Raw genomic sequence first — 18,267 nt, 5'->3', positions numbered from 1 at the left:
CGCCTTCGGCCCGCGCGCCCGCGCGCGCGCCCCCGCTCGCCAGACAGCCAATCGGCGCGGCCGGGCGCGGGGGCTGCCGGGAAGGGGCGCTATAAAAGCACGGGTGCTATTTACGCCGCGCGGGTTGCGGGTTTGCGTCTGCGTCGGGTTCGGTCGGTCCGGTGGTGCGCCCTGCCGGCTGGGGGCTCACCGCCTGCGCTCCGTGGCTGACGGAGGCCTCGGCGCTCACCTTGAGGCCTTACCTAGTGGAGGGGGAGCGGTGGAAGGTGTGTGTGTCATCTGGGGGAGCCACCGGTGTTGGAAACCTCGCTGCTGGGCACGGCTCCCCAGCCGGCCCCGGGGCACCCAGGCATCGCTGGGTTGGGGGAAGGCAGCTGCGGGGGCAGTTGTGGTATTGGGGCGCCCTATTTGCCTGCAGGCCTGTCAGCTGAGTCTATTGGACCAGGGAGTTGGTTCCCTGTTTCTTGCAGTCGAGCAGGTGGGCTCTACTGCTCACAGAAACAGAGCAGAGCTTGCAGAAGCTGAGGAGCTGGCTGGTAGTGCAGGAGGGAGGTAGAAGGGTCTTACTGTGCCACATCTTGCTGCCGGGATCTTCTGATTGTGTTTTTGGTTTGCCTGATGTCAAGGATTGCCCTTACCTCGGGATGCAGAGTTCCTGTGGTTGATGCAGTACACCCTTTGTGTCCTGGAGGAAGGGTACTGCTTCATCTGTTGCCCTGTTTCCCTCCTTACCCACTTGAGAAGGTTCAACAGGTGGAGCTGGTCTTAGGGGGTCTCAGGCTGCTGAAAATAGAATTTGCGTGTATGGACAGGATTGGTGATAGTCAGCCTCTGCGTGTGTCTCAAGGGTCCCTTGTGCAACAGGCACAGTAGTCTTTAGCTGGCGTTTGGGATAGATAGCCTATTTAATCCCAAGTTCCCCTAAGGGAAACTGGGTGCTGTGCCAATCCTGTATGTGATCCTGTTAATAGGTGCCTTTTCCCATCCCAGTTCCCTCCTCATTTGACAGCATTTGCATGGCCAGCTAACTTTAGACTGACCTTTTTATGGACTACTCTCTGGTGTCTGTGGAGAAAGGAGCTGCTTAACTCATGTCAGTAAGCATGTCCCTGGGACTAGCTTGCTCTGTGAAGTGTTTCAAGATGACTCTTTAATCAAGCAAAGATTTTATACAAACTGATAAATGGCTTTAATGCATACAGCTTGGTACTGATTCTTGATGGACTGTCAACAGCGTGGGTGGTCATGAGGTCCCGTGATAATTTGTTCTGTAGGGTGACAGATGTGCCTTCACCTCTGGTATTATAGGATTATTGAGACAGAAGGTCGCTTATCTGGAGTCAGTAGTGAAATTACGTATGTGGTTTGGACGCCAGCTTGGTGGGACTCTTAACTGCAAATCAGTTATGTAGGTGTAAGTCATAGGTTCTTTTCATAACTTTTTTTCTTACTATCTGATAGAGATCTTTGGCCTACTACTTTTTTCATGGTCCGTTGGGAGGTTTGGTCTTTGTTTACAAAATAACACTGGGTGTTTTGATCACAGTATGTGTGTGTTCTTTTCCTAGAGCAGTACCTCTTTGCCCAATATAGAGAGCTCTTTGGATTTGGATGGGTCTGTGGCCCCAGGTTCTGCTCTCTCAGGTGAGCACTGTTCAAGTGGGCATCATGTTAATCGAAGTGCTTCAGAGCTGCTTTTTTCCAGCTTGGTAAATAGCTTTTAATGGATCAAGAGCTTTGATTTTTAATGAAGATGGTAGCTAACGAGCTCTATTACCAGCTGTGAGGATCCTCAGTCTAACTCTCTGTAAACCACAGCTTTTGAAGGTGTCAATAGTTTTAACTTGCCATGTTCTCTGTCTTGTGTGTGTTGTTCAAAACAAAATCTTCACCCTGACTTTCATGTTATGGCCAGGACCCTACTAGGTATCAGCTTCAAGGATGAGAAGGTAGTAGAGAAAGGCAGCTCTTCTTACCTGACATATGGAGACTTTGTTTATGAGTTAATGAAACAATTAGGTCATAAATTTAAGTCTTCCCCATTCCTCCCCAATTTATTTTTTGCCAAGATAAGAGTCCATACAGGGGGAAAAAAGGTTTCTTAACTGATAGCCAGGAACCACTGAAACATCCCAGAATATCTTTTGCAGATATTTTCATTGCAGAAGTACCTTTTGCAATCAATTCCACTTAAGTCAGGCAGTTTCTCAAGTGTTTACAGCTATCAGAAAAAACAAAAACTGAGAGGAAATAATAGGAAGCAGTAGCTGAAAAGATATTTTTTTTTCCTTAGGGAATGTAACATCAGTTACATTTTCAGTCGAGGTATACACTTGATTGAAGAGTAAATGTGGTTTCTGTGCCAGAAAACTTAGAGCTTTGAGCACTACAGCATGGCATTATTTAGTGAAAGTCCTTCCATAACTTGCCTAGCTCAAATGTTTTCTGTTGGTTAATTGTATCATAATTTGCTTTGAAAGTTTAGATGGCATTCCTAGTTCCCAAACATGCTTACCAACATAATATGATGGTATGTCAGTGTTGTCTTTGCTTTAGAACTGCAAGTTGAACAGTGTGAAGCATCTGTCTACCCCAGTAAAAATGTGTTTGTATGATGATGGGGTGTGTGTGTGGTGTTTAAAAACAAAACAAAAATCCTCAACAACTTACCTTTCCAAGCTGATTTGGCTATATAGTTCCTCTTAAAGTCAGTAACTTTTATCTGAACCCAGGCTTCTCAGATTCATAAAGGATGAAAATTAGCAGGTCAAGCCACTCCAGACATGTTGAGTGTCTTTCCAGGTTCCTTGTATGTGGCCTAATTAAGCAAATGGGAACTCTCCCAATGGTGCCAGTATATGTATAAAAAAGTAAAACCAGCAGAGTCCAAACCTAAAGGAGATCTGTTTCTTCCATTCAGGACATTGTTTTTCCTCTCTCCCCAGTCTATGTGGGATTTAGGCCAAGTGCGGGCCTTGATGAAGACCAGGACAGGCAGGGATCTCCTTTACCCCTGCTGAGGGAAGGAATTCATCTGAGTCAATTGAGACATCTCATCCTGCGTTTGTATTTCTGGGGCTCAAAGGGGATTCAGCTCCATCCACTCACTCACCTCCACACACACCCCCACCCCCATCTGCCACAAACCCCCAGGAGGTGGGATTCGTCTTGTCTCACTTCAGGTGTGCATTAAATGGACACCTGCATGTGAGCTCCTTTTCTAAGCTCCCATGCTAATTAATGGAGACAGAGGCCAGGACTGAGGTGTTCAGATGCAAATGTCTAGTGGCATGTGAGATGCCAGAGGTGGCCTAAGATATGTGAAGGCAGCTGCAAACTCCCCTGGAGCAGTCCACAGAGACCGGGCCACATCTGCGGGCATCCTCTTTGAGGCTGTTGGGAATTTCCCTTGGCCAATTGAAATGACAGCTGATGCCGAACATAAGGGTAACTGAACCTGTCCCTCTTTCTGTTCAGGGTGGCCTCCAGAGGTCTGAATGAATATCTGAATGATTTGTCAGGTGCCAAAGGGAGAGCTCAGTCTCTCTCCTCCTTCTGCTGTATGTGCTAGATCTCCATTATGTTGCCATTTGCGTTGTGTTCAGCCCCACAATGACTACAGAGTTAAGGGTATTACTCAATTTCATGTTCATATCCAGGCTCACAGAGCTACATGAGGTGCCAGGGCTGGCAGGGACAGTAGGGGACATACAGGAAGGCAGTTGCCATTCAGGGTAAGTGTGTGGTTGACACCCCAGACAGCATTGCAAGGAGATCTATTTACATTGCCATCTGTCTCTCAGATAAAGAAGCCTGAAGGGCAAGTTGCCTGTCTGAAGTCCTAAAGGCCATCTCGAAAGCCAGTCCTTTAGCATGCTCCTTCCCTGTTGCTGTAGCCATGAACTCACTTGTGTCTCTCCACACGCATCAGCTTGCAGATAGACCGGTGGGCACTGTGTTGATCAGTGTTGCTGTCATGGTAGCCCTAACAAGGAGAGCTCCAGTGTTCTGGACGGGATTTTCACAGAACGGGGAACTGCCCTTCCTCAGGGAGAGGGAAACCCAAAGCCTGATTTGCAGAGGGGGAGCAGAAGCTCAAAAAAGTTGCTGGCCTCTAGTCAAACACGGGCTGTTAGCCATAGCTGGAGGAATGAAGCCTGTGACCTCCAGCTCAATGCAGGTGGTGTGTATGACACTGACACAGGTTTGCTTATGGCATAGGCACTTCCTGGATGGCATTGGTCAGGCTTCCCTGGCCCAAGGAGCAGCAAGTTCTGTTGCAGGACTGCTGGAGGAGAAATCAGCTCTCTATTCCCACAGAGAGAAACCCTAGTAGAGATACCATCAAGTTCAGAGGAACACAGACCTTCCAAGAACGGTTTGGGTCTCAAAGCTTATCCCCTGACTCCCCAGATGCAACAAGCACTCCTTGAAATCCCACAGCGAAGCAACCAGAAATCTTTGTGGTTTGTGTTTCTTGTCCAGTTGCAGAATCCTCCTGGTTTCCTCATGTGAAGGTGGTTTATTACCTAAGCCAAAAGTTTACCTCTCATCCCTACCTGGAAATGTGTATCCAGAAGTCTCTATGTCTCAGAGACCCTGGCTGGCTCTTGGCCATGGCAGCTCCGGGCAGCAGCGACTTTTACATGATCATCCCTTAGTCCAAGTGTGACCCACCTTCCTTTCCCCCCACAAATAGGGCACAAGCAGCCTTTCATGCAGTTCTGAAAACCTTTACCTATATTTCACTATAATTTTATTTTTGTTACAAGTCATTTATTTTTCTGCGCAATTATTTTAACTTTTATCTCAGTTGAAAGCTATTTTGAATTTCAGTTCACAATTTGGTTTCTTCCACACCAATGTAGCACCTTTGCTCTAAGCTCGTAGGTGGCATTCTGCTGGCTTTAAGTGCACAGTAGCTGCTATTGCAAGAAAATGCAATGAAAGTAAGTTTACCTTGTGGTATCTGTGGAGAGACATAATTGAATTAAAAACCCTATCAGAAAAATCTACGGTTTGACTAGCAGAGAGCAAGCAGGACCAGCGAAGTTCAGTTTATGCTCAAAAAAAGACCAAATTTATCCAGCACTTTGAGTTTTTATATGAAGCAGAACAGACAAAATTCAGAGTTGTTTAGTAGGACCCAGCAATAACTCTACTATACAGAAATTTTAATGCTTTGTAAAACATTTTTGTAAATGTTTTACAAACTCTATTGTAAAATAGAGAGGGAACAGAAGATTTCAATTGTCCAGTTTTAGTTGTATTTTTTTATACTAATGTTTTATGTAGTTTGAGATAATCTGGTTATTCTTTTTCCGTTTTCTGAATTCAGAGATATTTGGAAGAGCTCTAGTGAATTATGCTGTGAGACAGTTAAAATAAAACCAGTTTCCCTTCTTAGTTTTAGAGGGTAAACTGAACCGAATATATTGATGCAACTTGATCCTGAAATAATTAATTTTCCCCACAGTTTTACTAGTATTTCCAAATCTGTTTTTCTGTTAAGTGCCCCTCTGCCTCTCGCCCAAATTCTGGTTTTAGTTCAAGAACCAGCAAAAGAATCCCTGAGACTTAAACTGCATGAGGCACAAACATATAGCACATGCAGCAATCCGCTTGTATCCCAGACTGGCTTTGCAGCAGAGGGAACGCATCAGGGATAGCATCCTACTGGGACTAAATTTTCATATGTGATTTCAGCATGCCATTAACTGCTGAGTAAATCCACTGTTTTTCTTACATGCAGAAGGGCAGAAGTAATGGATATTCCCTCAGTGTGAAATACGCTGCAGCTGAGCAGCAAGGACAGACCTGCCAGTGGCCTACGAGAACGTCCAGCGTTGCCTGAGCAGGACAGTGCCTCTGCTCCGCTCCCTTCCTGCCATCTGCTCCTCTGGAGAAGCCAAATCATGAAGGGCCAGAGCTGGGCACCTGGTATATGCTTATACAGCTGTGAGGGGAAGGAAATCCTGGCCGTAGTCTGCTGCTGGCTGTCAGGTTCATCCAGATCAGCTGCCACAGGGCAGGATGAGAACCGAAGCGTTAGTAGCACTCGGTGCATTTGGCTGAGGGGAGAGTCCTGTACCGCCAGGAAACTGCTCTGGAGACTCACCGTACCTACATGCAAAAAATGAGAGAAAATGTGTAGTAGCCTCCATTATTCAAGCCCCCTGCTCCAGGCGACACTGGGAGAGATTTGTAGGCTGCTTTTAGTGCTTTCTGACAGAGGAGGGAGCTGTCAGCTCACCACTGAACTGCTCTGCAAGCAGAGATGCCCACCTGGGAGCTGGTTAAGCTATCCGAGTGGCCCACCGAAGGAAGATACTAAGCCTGACTTGCAGGAGGTGGGCCTGAAAGTGCTGAAATCTTTTGCTTTAAGTGCACGGATGGGGTGTTTTGTGTCCCTGTACAATGAAAACCGCAATAATTAGTCTGCAGGGACAGTGGGAGCGGCAGGCCTGAGAAGCTGGCTGGAGGTGGAATGTTTGGCAGTGGGGTCGTGCAGTTTTTATTGCTGTGGCAATGCTTCCCACCCAGTCCCGTTGCACCAAGAGCCACCAGAACACTGCAGCCTGTGCAACACCTCCTGGCTGATGGCTAGAGACAGAGCACCCTCCTCTGTCTGTGCAATGCAAGCAGCCCTTTTATCTGGGATACCTACCAGGCAGCAAAACAGGCAAGGAAAAAGCTAGGTTAAACTGGTCTGAGGTTGACTCAAGACAACGTGGACTGGTCTGGAGTGAAATAACAACCTGGTCCCATCTGCTGTTTCTCCTGGCACAACTCATCAGTAGCCTTTCTGCCTCAGCCAGTAGCAGTGTAACAAAGTATGGTTTTAATTACAACCCTGAAATAAAAAGTTTCTTCATTACATGTTGCTTTACAGCTGCATCAGTCATCTTCTGTCCAGCTGCTCATGGCAGAGCTCCAAGGGGGCTGAATCGTGCTGGTTTGGCAGGTATGTGATGGGGTGGTGGTTTGTGTGCGCAGCTGGGCAGAATGGGGCTCTGAGTCAGAAGCTCCTGGTGACGTTGCTAAATTCAATTTGCCACAAAGGTCTTTTTCTACTTTATACTGGAGCTGTCTTAATGCAGTCTTTCTGCCCTCAGAAACATGGCTCAGACCCAGTTCTTGCGAGTCACACGCATTCATTCGTTAGCTGTTGGAAAAAGGCGAGTAAGAAAAAGTGGTGGCCGTATTACATGTTTGTGGACTGGTTTCCACCACACTTGTCTTCTGACAGCAGCTCGGTGACAAAGATTGAAAGTCAAGGCTGCCTGTCTTCCTACCCAGGATGTTACGCTTTAGTTCTCCAGCCATGGAGATAATCCCTATGTCAGATGACTTAATTTTAAATCGTGGTGAGACCCTGATGATTTAGGAGCATGTACTGTGTGGTGGTTCTGATTTTGCTTTGTTGCTTTGTGCACAATAAAGATGGATTATTACTTGATGGAGGCTATATGAGAAGGTAATACCAAAAGCTATATGAAACAGAATCTCTTTTCGGCCCCAGTCAGTCCTCCAAATCCTGTTCATCTTTCCTCAAAGTACTAGTGCTAGAAATCAGCAGCCTTTCCTCCACCTCAGTTGATGCACTGGCATCAGCTTAGTGCTAATGGTTCTGAGCTGGTCTGAATTAATGGTAAAACTTGTGTGTCTTGTACAGTGGTGACTGACTCACATCAGATCACTTATTCCGGCAAAGAAACACTCCAATTTGCTAGAGAACTGTCCCTGACACACTGAGATATTTGTGAATTCAAAGGTTTTGCAACTCCAAATGGCAATTTCTGGACATTTTTGTCTGAAATTGTTCATGTTGAAACATGGGGATTGTACAAAGAGCCTTGATAGACTCTTCAGTTTGGGAAGAGTTTAAAATTGATCACTTGGACCAATTTGTTCTAGGCAGCTCAGCTCACACTAACATAGAGTTGCACAAAAACCTCCCTAAGAAAAATGGAGACATAAACCTGGGTCTTAATCTCTCCATTTCATGCTGAGGGTCTTTTTTTTTTAAAGAATATTTTAGCTTCAGTGGCTCAGGGAAAGCTGTATCTATCTGGGAAAAAATGTCTTTTCCCAGTGATGGACTTAACGCAAAAAAGGTGCGGGAGGAAATACTGCAGAGGCATCAGACTTTCCTTCTCGTATGGGAGGAGCAAAGGTTTCAGAGTTGCATGGGAAAAAGGTTTGCTTTTAGGCTTCTGAGTTTTGGCACAAGTCCCTGTGGGACATGTGTCAGTGGCCTCCCCAGCCTCTGCACAGTGTTGTATTTCTTCACAAAAATAGAACCTTTGCTGGTTCGGGAGCAGAGAGAGAAAAACAGAGGGGATGTGCTCAGGGCGGGAGGGAGCAAACTGGATGTTGTGTGTGGTGAATGGCTTAGAGTTAACTGCTACCACTGTGTACCTCTGTCATTTCAATATGCTTAGTAAGACTGTGTCCCAGGGCTGGAGACCCTCCTGCTCTCAAAACTTCAGAGGGACTCCATAAGGTTAGCTCAGGTGTGGCTGGACTGGCCCCTAAATGGCTGCAAGATCCAGTTAAATCTCAGAACTGCCTCATAAACTTCTAAAATCTCAGGAAAATGATTTATCTGCAAAAGCTAAGATAAAATATGCAATGTTGAGCCAAAATATCATTTTGTTTGGAGATTCACCTTGGCTCGATTTCTCACTTCACAGATGAGAGCAGCAGTTTCTGAAAAGTAGCTTGGTCAGAAAAGCTGCCAACTTTCAGCAGAAAATGTGCTTTAGCAGTTTACGTGCTTTCTGCTCGACCGGTCTCTTATGCTTGGGCTTTTTTGCACTTGGGTCACAAAATACTTGTGACAACCTGTGACACATTTGTCCACCATTGCTCCTCTCAGTTTCCTCTGTGCTGCATCTCAGTCCTTACCCTCTTCTGGCTTTGTCTATTGAGACTGCAACAAACCCCAGCAATTCTCAGCTGTGATCTGCAAACCAGGTAGATTTTTTCCAGCAGTCACCAAAATAGGTGGATTTTTCTCCATGTTCCTTAGATACCTGTGCCTGGGTTAGTTGTCTAGATCCCTAGTGTAGAAAGGCAGAGATGAAACAGGCATGGTTTACCTTAGCCTACAACGGGAATAGGTGCCTGTGGAGGATTTTGGCCTGGAGGGGCCTTTGTGACTGAACTGGAACCAGTGCAGCTGCTCCATAACCAACATCCATGGTCTACCTACAACTGATTGAGTTGATGCCAGTCCCAGCTCATGCAGCTAGATGGGAAGTAGCTTGTCTGAGTCTCGCTGCTGTTACTAGTTTCATCCCCGAAGAGTGCAGGTATTTTTGCATGGGGGTCTCCAGTCCAGAATTGCAGACTGGTTGAGGTGGGAGGGGACCTCTGGAGATCATCTTCTCCAACCCCTCTGCTCCAACAAGGTCACCCAGAGCTGATTTTCCAGGACTACGTCCAGACAGTTTTTGAGTATCTCCAAGGATGAAGACTCCGCGATCTCCCTGGGCAATCTGTGCCAGTGCTTGGTCACCCTCACAGTAAAAAAGTGTTTCGTGATGTTCAGAGGGAACCTCCTGTGTTTCAGTTTGTGCCCGTTGCCCCTTGTCCTGTCGCTGAGTACCACTGAAAAGAACCTGGCTCCATCCTCTTTGTACCCTCCCTTCACGTATTTATATACATTGGTAAGATCTCCCTGAGCCTTCTCCAGTCCGAACAGCCCTAGCTCCCTCAGCCTCTCCTCATAGGAGAGATGCTCCAGTACCTTAACGACCTTCATGGCCCTTCGCTGGACTCTCTCCAGTATGTCCACGTCTCTCCTGTAATGGGGAGCCCAGGACTGGACCCAGCAGTCCAGGTGTGGCCTTACCAGTGCTGAGTCAAGGGGAAGCGTTGCCTCCCTTGACCCACTGGTAATGCAGAGTTGGGACCCACATCAGCTGCATCTGGAGGGGCTCAGGCTGTTGCTTAAGCCAAAGAAACTGTGTGCATCTGTTTTTACCCACTTGGAAATGAAGGCACTGACCCTGACCGAGCCAAGGAGGGAAGGAAGGTGAAGCTGTATTATGCAGAGGAGGGCAATGCGATTTCTACTGGCCATTGCTGTTCTGGTTCAGTGCAAGGGTTTCTCACACATTATCCTCTTTTCCACAGCAGCAATAAAAAGACAAGAACACTGCAATGCTTAGTTGTGACACTCTCTACTGTCTTCTCCCCCGTGCTGGTGGTAGGACTGTGCACTCAAAATTCAGATGCAGATCATATTTGGCATTACAGCTGAATAAAATATAGGATTAAAAATATTCCTGGATCTCCCTTTAAATGGTTTCTCTTCTCACTATGTCATACTTGGTGTCACAGGGGATGGGATTCACGCTTCTGTGCTCTGTTGCTGTGAAGTTAAGCCTATGTCAGCATTAGCAGTTCAAGCTGTGTAGTCAAGGGAAGGAGAAGAGCAGCCACAGGAGACAGTTCAGGCCTCCTGAAGAAATCAGATCAGCTGAAACAAGCTCTTCTATGGGGGCACTCATAAACATGCTTGTCTAGCAAAGCTGCAGTGGTGGGCTTAGATGCAGTCCAGTTTGAACCGAAGCCATCGGTGCAGTGGGAGTGCTGCACCCCACTCTGGTTTGCAGGTGGCCTCACCTGACCTGGTTGTAAACTGAGAGAACCAGCCAGGGCTTAAAACTTGGAAGTTTCAGTACAGCGGGAAACATTTCCACCACCTCTGCAAGTCAGTAATCTTGGGGAAATGCACTCCTGGTGGGTGGCAGTGCACCCCTAGGCAGAGATGCTTGTAGGAGGCAAGGAGTGACGTGCTGAGCTGGAATAATGTCAGAAATCATCTGTGTTTAATAGCTTTTATTATGAATGGTGTGTCCACTACAACATGAGGTAGTAGGAAAAGTGAGGGAAATATGAGTATAAACAATCAGGGCTTCTGAAAGTCCTTTTTGGAAGATCTCCACCTCCTCAGATTTACAGCAGCTCCCCACAGTTGTGCTTTTTTTGGAAGAGGCTTGTGAAGTATTTTTTCAAGACAGTTTTTTGCCAGGAAGGAGATGAAAATCTCAAAACAAAAATATCTTTCAACTTTAAATGTGGAGTTGTCATTGTAGTGTAATTCTTTACACAGCTGCCAGAGGGGTTTTTAAAAGTGCTAGTTACACATGTGCATTAAAAACAGGAGCACAACATGGCTATAACAAATTAGCTTTCTGGTTTTGAAGCTAGCAATCAAGGTTGGGACAAATGTTCATGTTTGTTGTTGCTTCTGCAGTCACTCTTATAAAACTACAGGAGAACCATTGGCATGAAAGCTCTGTTGGTATCATTACCACTGAGCTGCTTTGCTTTGTGGAACGTCAACTCCTCTCTGGTTACCAGCGTGCAGTTGTGTAAGGCTCTTAAAATCCTGTTGAAATCCCTGAAGCCTGTTAAGGGATCCCTCATTAAAAATGCTGGATGACAGTCTAAAGTGTCACTTGCTGTAGAAAATGAGCTTGTTGATGAGACCACATCAAAACCAGCACTTTTTGCAAGCATCGTTTGCAAATCCAGAGACACAGAGCATGGCGTGTTCATGCTTTCCTTCTTGTTTCTGCCTGGATGGAAACCAGAAGAATACTCTGGGTAAACTATCTCATGTTTTTGACAAGAAAAAAATCTAAACTTAATCTAGACTTCACGTACGAGAGAGGAGGTTGGAAAAAAATGAGACAGAAAAGCGTGGTTTATAGATGTATATTCTTCTGTAGCCCAAAGACAATACAATATCATCCTCGGGATGAAGAAGGAAGTACACAATTGCCGCTAAGACAATGAAAGTTGAAGGCATGCCACAGGAGGAGAAATTGAGACAATATCTCAATGCAAATGTCCCTAGAAAATACTTTCCCCCAGGAAAAGATTTGTATGTTCCTGGTTCCTCATGTGCATGTGATACACTGCAGTAGGAGGTACCGATATTCACAGTGCAGGCAGAGATACTCCTCTCTGGATGGAACACAAACCCCAGTGAGAAGCATCACTACTGGTTGAGGAGAATAGAACATGGGTGCAGAGAAGAGATCCCGCCTGAGCACTGGCCCGTGCCCGGCATCATGAGAGGAATTTGGCCAGACCTGTTTGGTCATGAGTCAAAGTTGTACACCCTAGTTCCAAACAACTGGAGCTATAAATGGTTTAAAATTATTTTCAGGGGAGTTCAAAGATGAATGATGCATCCCTTCAGACTCGTAAGTGATCTTTTATTCACAGAAAATCAAAGCGATGTACAAATGCGATTGCTGGCCTTGGGGAGGGGAGTCTGAATGACTGCTTGTCATTCACAGGAGCTACCAGCGGTGATGTGACATCTGAAAGGAAAAGATGAAAGCTCCAACACAATATGTTAAATAAACCCCACCTTAGTATCTTGCTGATCTAAATAGCTGATCATCAGAGGTGCAGAATTCTAAACTGCTGTTCAGTGCTTTGATAGCAAAAGGAGGAGCTCATAGGCTACAACGTACAAAAGTTTTTCTTCTATAACTTCATGAAAGTTTGCTTGTAGTATCCATGAAAATTCCCCATGACAGAAATCAGGAGTAAGACAAAGGGCTTGGCAAAATACCTGGAGTAATCTGTCTAATTCTATGCATTCCTATTCTAAAATAGACGTAGAAAAAGGGAACAGAGAGTGATCTGTAAGAACACAACTTTTTAAAAATTTATTTACCCCAGCAAAATGAAAGCCATAATGAGATGTTTCCCCCAAAAGTTTTCGCCCTAAAAAATTAAAAAATAAAACTCACCAAAGACTGAAGTCAATCCACACACACATGAAAAGATGGGTACACACAAGTTCTAAATAGATGTGGATTGGAACCTTCTAGTGACTCCCACCTCTCCAAAGGAAGTGTTTGAAAAAGCTGTTTACAGGAGCAAGGAGCCTGGTTGTCTTAAAGGTAGCACATGGTAAATTTATCGAGAAATCATAGGATGCCATGTGTCAGACTGGAAAGGACTTGTCTCCAAACTGGAAATTCCTCCTTCTCTTACTGCTCTAAGTCTTTGCTGCTCAAGACACTGTACAGGCATTATTGAGTGTTTTGTCCATCACTGCAGTCCGTTCTGTTTGGTTTGGCAGCTTCAGTTGTGATTTAGTGAGTGGATCCTACCCCATCCAGGTTTGTATGGCTCAGGACTGGGACCTGAACATGACGAGATTCTGAACTTGACCCTTGTGGTTTCAGAAGGCAGGAGGCAGGGAAGCTACCATGCCTGCCTGAAAAGTCCATTCCATAACTTAAAAACTTTGCATTTAATTACAAGACCATTCTTGCTAATAGATCCAAGAGGAAAACAGTTTGCTGTTCAGAATTTGTGGCCTAAATAGACAGTAAACCATAAGACTAATTTGCATATTTCTTAACACTTTTAAGTTTGTCTGAAAAGACATAAATGCATTTTCTTTTACTCTGCAACACTGTGAATTTTGAATTCCTGTCACAAGAAAGAAATACAGAAGAATGCAGTGGGAAATGAATTTAAATCTGAAGGCGAAACAATGGATCCATACTTTATCCTCCAGTGTATCTCCTCTTTTGCGTTAGTGGAGGCACCGAAAGGTGAAGGGCTGAAGTGCTGCCAGGCTCCGCACAGTTTGCCTTTCACATGCCTGGCTCTCGCAGGGGCACGTGTGCAGGTGTGAGCCTTTCCTAGTCTTCTACCACAGTTTTCCCATCAAAAGCAGTTTCATTTCAACAGTATTTTGTTGAAATTTTGTGGTTTCAGTATTTTAGAAAATTGATCAATTGGTACAAGAAGCTCCACAGTGGTAAATATTAAGTTTATGTTGCCGCTGGTGGGTGACGAGGAAGCAGAAGCCGTTATACAGAGGGGTAAGGCTGTGCTGTCCTGTGTAGCCTTTGGGGATGATTTCCAGAGAACCTCCTGCACCCTGCACCCAGCACCCTGACTAATGCCACCAGTGACACTAACCCTGCGCTTCAGGAGGCCAGCGGCTGAAACCTTCCTGGTGTAAATGCTGAGCCACAGCCTGCTCCTGCTCACTGGACCCCAACAGCCCCAAACAGCCCTTCATGCCTGACCGCAGAGCCCAGTGCTGCCTGCTGCCCTGCTGAGCTCTGCCGGGGCAGCCCCTGCCCTTCGCAGTGTCTTTCCTCTGGAGAGAACTTCTCCAGTTCCCAGTGTGGGGTGGATTGGGCAGGCGATAAAAACAGGGAAGGTTTTGGAGTGGGTCCCAGCAGCGTGGGCAGGTGGCAAGGTGGTGGGAGGAGATCCTTCAGCAGTGGGATAGCTGGAGCGGGGACACGCAGGTCCTGAGACGTGGCCAAACTGAACACCATGATGGATGGGACCACTGTGCTATTTGGTCATCCATCTTGCTCTGAGGAAAGTAGCTTTGGGATTCTTTGAGAAACAGCCCCTGGCCTCCGGCTCTGCCTCTGCAGGCAGCCTCCTGCCTACCAGCTGATCATTTTCCACGTGCCTGTGCTGCCTTCCTTCCAGTTATTCCAACAGCTGCTGGTCTCCCTTGTCTGTAGGGGACCAAGTGCCGGTCTTGGTTCATCAACGGCAATGTGAAGCTACCGTGTTACGGGCAGCCAGGAAGGACTTTAGAGCTCAGCACATCTGTGTGATGCTGATGGAAATTCCCCACAGCTGCACACTCTGTTCTGGCCTCTTGCCTGCCCCTCTAGGGAGGGTATTTCCATGCTGAGTTAGTCAGACTTATTTATGTTTTGCCACGTTCCCAAGGTGATAAGCATCCTTACCACATCTATTTGCTTACTGGGCATACAAAGTGAATTTCATGAAGCTCAGCTCACCTTCTCCAGCAGATGAAGGCACCCGGGGCAGCTGGGAGAGGAAGGACAATGGCATATCTTGCTGGGTTGTGGGAGCAGGAGATGGAGGGTCCAGCAGATGAGAGCGGAACTGGGAAGCCAGGGTCTGGGCCACAGGCTGAGCTGAGTGCCCTGGCACAGGTACCACATGCTCTGCCGAGACGATGTGGAGCACTGGGGGAGTGGGGTGCGGTGACTGACCTGCTGAGCATCATTGCTGACTGCTACTGCTGGGATGAAGCCAGTGCCACTCTAGAGAGTGACTCGGGTGGGTGGAGAATTGTTGCCAGCTTGCCCACATCTGCTACTGCTCACAGCCCACCTCTTCCTGTCTGCAACTAAGAGAGAATTTAAATGAGAATAGGCTGATCTGCATATCCCATCAGAGGTGTGGGGCCCAGCACAGCCCAAACAAGTCTGCTGAAACCAAGTGTCTGCCATAACCAGCCACCCAGGACCCCGGACCCCCTCTGGAGCGTGGGCCTGGCTGACACTGCCAGAGGCCAGCGATGGGGTGCCATGTGGTGGAGCAGGTGAGGACAACCGGGGAGCCCACCAAAGAGCACATGTTTTACATCCTTCTGCCTCGGCTCTTCTTGATGTGCTGTTTCAAAGTGAAGGAATGATGCTGTTAAATTAGACCCGAATTTTAGCATTTGCTGTTGTAATGGGAAAACATATGTGTTAAGTATTAAATGTGTGCTGAGTTAAATAACTCCAAGACTGGAAGAAAGAGAAGTGTCTGATGGCCAGAGCTGGCAGTTAAAGGGCTTTTGAGTTCTGTTCCTCTTCCTGCCAGTGATTCATTACATGGCTTCAGGCAAGACACGTAACCAAGCTGAAATATTTTCTTCCAGCTGCAAAAAAAGCTGTAATGCCAAATAGAAGGAGGGCCTCTGAGGTTTAACTAATTACCGTTTAACAGAAAACCTTGAGATCCTCACTATGAAGGTGCTGGAGAAAGGCAAGTATTACAGGATTTCAAATGACTGTTCATAAATGAGCTCTTTGGCTTCACATTGGTGAAAAACAGTGCCTGGAACTCCCTCTGCAAACAGCCCTGACAGAGGGAGTTGGGACGTATGGGAAATGGATGTGAAACCACAGCAGGAGAGATGGCGGTTGACTCCACTGCTGCTTCTTGCTGCATCTCGAGGTGGCTTGGGTGGGCGGGTTGTTGTGTGTGCCAGTGGAGAGCGAACTTTCCCTGCTAAGAGGGTTGAAGAGGCTGGAGAGAGCTTGGTGGAATGAAAGAGGTGTGAGGGTTGGTTTTATATAGCGAGAAGAAAAAGAGGATGGAGATTATGTCTGGGCCCTTCCAGCATGTCTCTCCTGACAGAGGAGCAGGAGGTGGGGAAGACTGCTTGCTCCTCTCAGGTACTGTACTTGGTCCCATTCCTTGAAAAGAAACAGGGACCTGAGTTTGTGAAGCAGCAGAGGGCTGAGCACTGGTGCTCTGTGGGGAGCTGCAGGCTGAGGCATGCTCCCAAAGGCATCATGAGGTGGCAGCAGGCTGTGAAGCTGCCTTGTGACAGAAGTTGTTGGGGCACATCAGAGCTTGGGGTGGTGAGGGGCACGCAAGATGATGGTGCTCCTGACCAGCTCCTGTGCTGGCTGAAGCTTTGTGGGTCTTCCGCAACTCATTAGCGTGGTTTCCCTGTGGTTGATAAAGCCAGGCTGATGGAAGAGAAAGCAACCGGCCTCCTGGCTGCTGGCGGGTAGTGCCCTATGCTTTCCCCAGGCTGAGGGAAGGACAAATGAACCGATAATATTTGGCCAATGTCCCAGAACCCTTGAATGAAACAAACGCCTAACTCTAACTTTCCTGGTGCTGCCCCTTGTTGGCTAGTGCTGTCCGAGCTGTCTGGCTGGTCTCCCTTCCCGCTGGGCAGCAGGAAAGCCCAAACACGGGCAGCAGCCGGGCTGCAACAGCCCCAGCGATGGGCCTGCAGGAACGTGTCAGCGGCCACTCAACCCCCCTCTGGGCTCGGTGTGACGGGCACCGGGGCTGAGGAGGTGGCCAGCCCTGCCCACTGCCCCGACCGGCCAGGCCCTGTGGTGTGGGCCCTGACGCACGGCCAGTGCGTCCTCTAGCACGGTGGTGCCTGCTCATCCAGCACCTGAGGGCAGGAGCCCAGTAATGGGAGGCTCCGGCTGTTACGGAGCCTGAAACTCGGGGATCGTGCAGCTGGGACAGGCACCGAGCTGCCGCAGCCCCAGGACCGGGCAAGCTGGAGGACACAACGCCATCCGCCGTCGTTCCTGGCCAGCAGCATCTCGGCGGTCTGTGAGGGGAGAGCCGGGCCTGCCACGGGGGCCTGCCGGCCCTGGCCCCGCGGCCCTGCCTGCGGCACGGTGAGGAGCTCCCGAGCTGAGGGGCGCAGGGCTGGGGGTGCCGCGCGGCAGGGAGACCCCAGGAGGGGCCGGGCCCCACCGCACCGTCAGGGCCCGGCCCGGCTCGGCTCGGGGCGGATGGGCCCCGCTGCCCGTCCGCCAGGGGGCGCTCCCCTCGGCAGGGCGCTCCCGCTGCCCCAGCCGGCACAGTGAGCCGCGGGGGTTGGGGGGGTGGGGCTGTCCTCGCCGAAAGCTCCGCCCCCGCCCCGTCTGTGGCACGGGCCCGCGTCCCGCCCCGCCCGCCGGCCCCGCCCCTCTTGGGCGCGCGCCCCGCACTTCCTCCCGCGCGCAGCCGCCTGTCGGAGCCGGGGCGGGCCCCGCGGCCCCGCGCGAGCGGGGCGGGGCGAGCGAGGCGCCGGGATCGCTCCGGGCCGGCCGTCACCGGCGAGCCCCGGGTGAGGAGAGCGGCGGGGCGCTGGAGCCCTCCGGCCGTCACCGGGGCTGGGGGTGTCTCTGCGGGACGGGGGGTGAGCGGCGGGGCCGGGCGGGCCAGTCCCACGCCCCGCTCCGCTCCGGCCCCCCGGGCCGCGGCCTGCTTGCAGCTGGGGGGCGCCGGCCGGGCGCGGCGGCGGGTCCCTCAGCGCTGCGGCGGCGGCGGTCGCAGCCCGCGCCGGTGTGAGCGCTGCCTGCGGTCGGCCAGGGCCGGGGGCCGCCCGCCGCGGGCGCTTAGTGGGGCCGCCGGGCTCGGCCCCCTCGCCCCGGCACGGGCACCCGGGGGGGGTCACGGCCTTGGGCACGGCAGGGCCGGCTCCCACCGCCCTGGGGAACCGCACGTGCCTGCCGCCGGTGGGGAGCGAGCCCCGGGAACCGGTAAAACAGCCAAAAATGCCCTCCTCTCCTCCAGGGCCAGCCGTAGGCAGGGCCCTGGGGCAGGGTGTTGGACTGGCAGCTCACGGGGGGCCCCCAGAGCCGTGATCTGAACTAATAAAGCTGTGCTGGCTGTAGGGGCGCGGTGCTGCTGGCTGGCGGCACGGATGTATAGGATGTATACCCTATGGCCGGGCCAACGGGTGCCGCTGCCAGAGCTCTG

At 49.4% G+C, this 18,267-nt stretch overlaps 1 protein-coding gene across 2 annotated transcripts in view; it reads left to right on the top strand.

Moving 5' to 3' along the window:
- The first annotated feature begins 17,490 nt into the window (after window positions 1–17,490).
- The window catches only part of TEX264 (testis expressed 264, ER-phagy receptor), a 40,812-nt gene continuing 40,035 nt past the window's right edge, over window positions 17,491–18,267 (top strand). The window contains exon 1 of one of the 2 annotated variants that reach the window (XM_055706993.1): window positions 17,491–17,632. The gene's annotated coding sequence lies outside the window, so the exon portion shown is untranslated. The remainder of the gene's footprint in view (window positions 17,633–18,267) is intronic. The other variant, XM_055706994.1, reaches the window with a different exon arrangement.

This window comes from Falco cherrug, chromosome 4 (assembly GCF_023634085.1).
Source record: "Falco cherrug isolate bFalChe1 chromosome 4, bFalChe1.pri, whole genome shotgun sequence".
In the NCBI taxonomy this organism is placed as follows: Eukaryota; Metazoa; Chordata; class Aves; order Falconiformes; family Falconidae; genus Falco; species Falco cherrug.
The sequence above is the reverse complement of the archived record's forward strand: the minus strand, read 5'-3'. Positions and strand labels throughout refer to the sequence as shown.